We start from the raw sequence: 3,672 nt of genomic DNA on the forward strand, positions 1-3,672 counted from the left end.
TGCTTCTTGTCAAGTTTTAGTCGTCGGGACTCATTTCGAGCCTTAGAGGTCGTTTCTTGTCCGGTTGCCCTGTCTTCGACCTGGGAACCCAATTTTGGTCCTCGGGTCCCATTTTTTTTTGTCTCGCATCCCACTTTTGGCCTGTGGCCTTTTCGGGGTCGATTCTCGTTTTGGGCATCAGAGCATGTTTCTTCTCCTAAAACCCAATATTTGTTTATTAAGTCTCGGAACACATTTTTGTTCTCGTGGACCCATCATGGGTCTTGGAACGCATTTGTGGTCCTTGGGTCCCATTTTGCATCCCGAAACTTGTGTTTTGGTGCTTGATCCCTATTTTGGGTGCCCACCTTGCACCAAGTGCGCACCCGGGGCAAACCGAGCGCCTTGGTGCACCGGGGCAAGATCGAGCGTGCACCCGAGGCGCCCCGAACATGCACCAAGGTGCACTCGGCCCACATGTGAGCGCAGGTCGTTGCGCCCGAGGTGGTGTGTGGGCACCGCGTTGCAGACGGGACACTGCACGCACACGACGCCCCCTCCAGGTGCACGCACGTAGGCCGGGCCGGGTGCACACCCGACGCCCTAGCAAGGTGCGCGCACCCGGGCAGGGCTCACACTTGGCGAACGGGGCGCACTTCGCGAGGGAGGGTGTGCACCTCGACGGGGGTGGGTGGCCGGGGTGGATTCGCACGTGGGTCGCGGTTTGCTAAGTACACACTGCGACAAGCTCATAACGGGTGCGATCATACCAGCGTTAGTGCACCGGATCCCATCAGAACTCCGCAGTTAAGCGCGCTTGGGCCGGAGTAGTACTGGGATGGGTGACCTCCCGGGAAGTCCCGGTGTTGCACCCTTTTTTAGTTTTTCGCCGGGCGTCGCAATGCTATTTGAATAAACCTTTTGCCCGTTTGCGTTCTCGTCGGGGCCGGGCCGGGCCGGGGTGCGCTGCCCGCACTACCGCGCGCGCGGGGGCGACACCGAGCGCGCACCCGAGGCGCCCCGAGCACACAGGCCACGGTGCAACCCGGGCGTTGTGCGCGCACCCCGGTGTGCCCGAGGTGCTGCGCGCGCACCCAGGTGAAATCGGTGTGCACCTCGGCCAGTGCGCGCTCGGTCGAGTCGCGCACGTTGGCCAAGGTGCACGGTGATGTTTCTTACTCTAAGGTTCCGCACCAGACGCCCGGGACAGGTGAGCGAAGCTGGGCGGGGCCGGGTGCGCGGCCGGGGCAGGTGCACGCAGCTGGAGAGAGCTTTGGAGCACACTTCGGAGCGCACCAATGATGCGCTCCATTCAAAAGTTTCCTGAAAAGGCAAAAAAAGTTGAGATTATAGAATTTCCCACTTGAGAGATTGTAAAAAAAAAAAATTTAAAATGAAGGAAACGCGGGTGCCAAGGTGTGCGCAGCCCAGCCAAGGTGTGCGCACCAAGGCGCCCACCCTGGCGAAGGTGCACGCAAGGTGCGCACCCGAGGCAAACCGGACAATTAACCCAACTTTCGACTTCGCGCGCACCTTGGAGCGCACTTCGAAGCGCTCCTTGGTGCGCACCAATCTTGGGCACCTCGGAGTGCACCATGGCGCCCACCAAGGTGCGCACCCGGGGCAAACCGAGCTCCGACTTCGTGCGCACCTTGGAGCGCACGAAAGGTGCGCACCATGGCGCCCACCAAGGTGCGCAGCCCAGCCAAGGCGTGCGCATCAAGGTGCGCACCCTGGCGAAGGTGCGCACCCGGGGCAAACCGAGCTCCGACTTCGTGCGCACCTTGGAGCGCACAAAAGGTGCGCAACCCAGCCAAGGTGTGCGCACCCCGGTCAAACCGAGCTCCGAATCGTGCGCACCAGAGGTGCACGCCATCGTGCGCACCTTGGAGCACACTTCGGAGCCCTCCTTGGTGCGCGCCGATGTTGCGCACCTCGGAGCGCACCCGGGGAAAACAATGCAATTAACCCGACTTTCGACTTCGTGGGCACCTCGGAGCGCTCTCGGGTTCGCACCTCGGAGCACACCGAGGTGCGCACCTTTGATGCGCTGCCTTCACCAATTTCCAGAAAAGGCAAGAAAACATTGAGAAGGTGTGCGCACCGAGGTGCCCACCCTGGCGAAGGTGCACGCGAGGTGCGCACCCGGGGCAAACCGGGCTCCGACTTCGTGCACGCCGCACCTTGGAGCACACTTCGGAGTGCTCCTTGGTGCGCACCAGGGCGCGCAACCCAGCCGAGGTGCCCACCCCGGCGAAGGTGCACGCGAGGTGCGCACCCGGGGCAAACCGGGCTCCGACTTCGTGCACGCCATGGTGCCCACCGCGGCGAAGGTGCACGCGAGGTGCGCACCCGGGGCAAACCGGGCTCCGACTTCGTGCACGCCGCACCTTGGAGCACACTTCGGAGCGCTCCTTGGTGCGCACCATGGTGCCCACCAGGGCGCGCAACCCCGCCGAAGGTGCACGCGAGGTGCGCACCCGGGGCAAACCGGGCTCCGACTTCGTGCACGCCGCACCTTGGAGCACACTTCGGAGCGCTCCTTGGTGCGCACCATGGTGCCCACCAGGGCGCGCAACCCCGCCGAAGGTGCACGCGAGGTGTGCACCCGGGGCAAACCGGGCTCCGACTTCGTGCACGCCATGGTGCGCACCGCGGCGAAGGTGCGCACCCGGGGCAAACCGGGCTCCGACTTCGTGCACGCCGCACCTTGGAGCACACTTCGGAGCGCTCCTTGGTGCGCACCAGGGCGCGCAACCCAGCCGAGGTGCCCACCCCGGCGAAGGTGCACGCGAGGTGCGTACCCGGGGCAAACCGGGCTCCGACTTCGTGCACGCCGCACCTTGGAGCACACTTCGGAGCGCTCCTTGGTGCGCACCATGGTGCCCACCAGGCCGCGCAACCCAGCCAAGGTGTGCGCACCAAGGTGCACGCGAGGTGCGCACCCGGGGCAAACCGGGGTCCGACTTCGTGCACGCCGCACCTTGGAGCACACATCGGGGCGCTCCCGGGTTCGCACCGGCGTTGCGCACCGTGGTGGGCACCTCGGAGCACACCAAGGTGGGCAGCGAGGTGCGCACCTTTGATGCGATGCCTTCACTAATTTCCATAAAAGGCAAAAAAAAAACGAGATTTTAAAATTTCCGTTTTGAAAGATAGTGAGAAAAAGGGAATGCTGGTGCCATCTTGAGCCCGCCCTGGTGCGCAGCCCAGCCAAGGTGTGCGCACCAAGGTGCCCACCCTGGCGAAGGTGCGCGCCCGGGCAATTAACCCAACTTCCAACTTCGCGCGCGCCAGGGTGGGAGCGCACCCAACAACCGGGCCTGGGAAGAGCCAATGCGAGAAACCCCACCAAACGCTCTGACAAAAAAAGAGGGGGCGCTCCAGTAACCCCGCTTCGGAGCGCACCCTGGGCAAACCCAGCCAAGGTGCCCACCCCGGCCAAGGTGCAGGCGAGGTGCGCACCCGGGGCAAACCGGGCTCCGACAACGTGCACGCCGCACCTTGGAGCACACTTCGTAGCGCTCCCGGGTGCGCACCTCAGAGCACACCAAGGTGGGCAGCGAGGTGCGCACCTTTGATGCGCTGCCTTCACTAATTTCCAGAAAAGGCAAAAAAAAAAGGAGATTTTAAAATTTCCGTTTTGAAAGATAGTGAAAAAAACGGAACGCGCGTGCCATCTTGAGCCCGCCC

At 63.1% G+C, this 3,672-nt stretch overlaps 1 non-coding gene across 1 annotated transcript; it reads left to right on the top strand.

Moving 5' to 3' along the window:
- The first annotated feature begins 735 nt into the window (after positions 1–735).
- LOC131869741 (5S ribosomal RNA) lies at positions 736–854 on the top strand. Its single transcript, XR_009368115.1, has one exon. It is a non-coding gene; the product is annotated as a 5S ribosomal RNA (ribosomal RNA).
- Positions 855–3,672: the final 2,818 nt, after the last annotated feature.

This window comes from Cryptomeria japonica, unplaced genomic scaffold, assembly GCF_030272615.1.
Source record: "Cryptomeria japonica unplaced genomic scaffold, Sugi_1.0 HiC_scaffold_262, whole genome shotgun sequence".
Classification (NCBI taxonomy): Eukaryota; Viridiplantae; Streptophyta; class Pinopsida; order Cupressales; family Cupressaceae; genus Cryptomeria; species Cryptomeria japonica.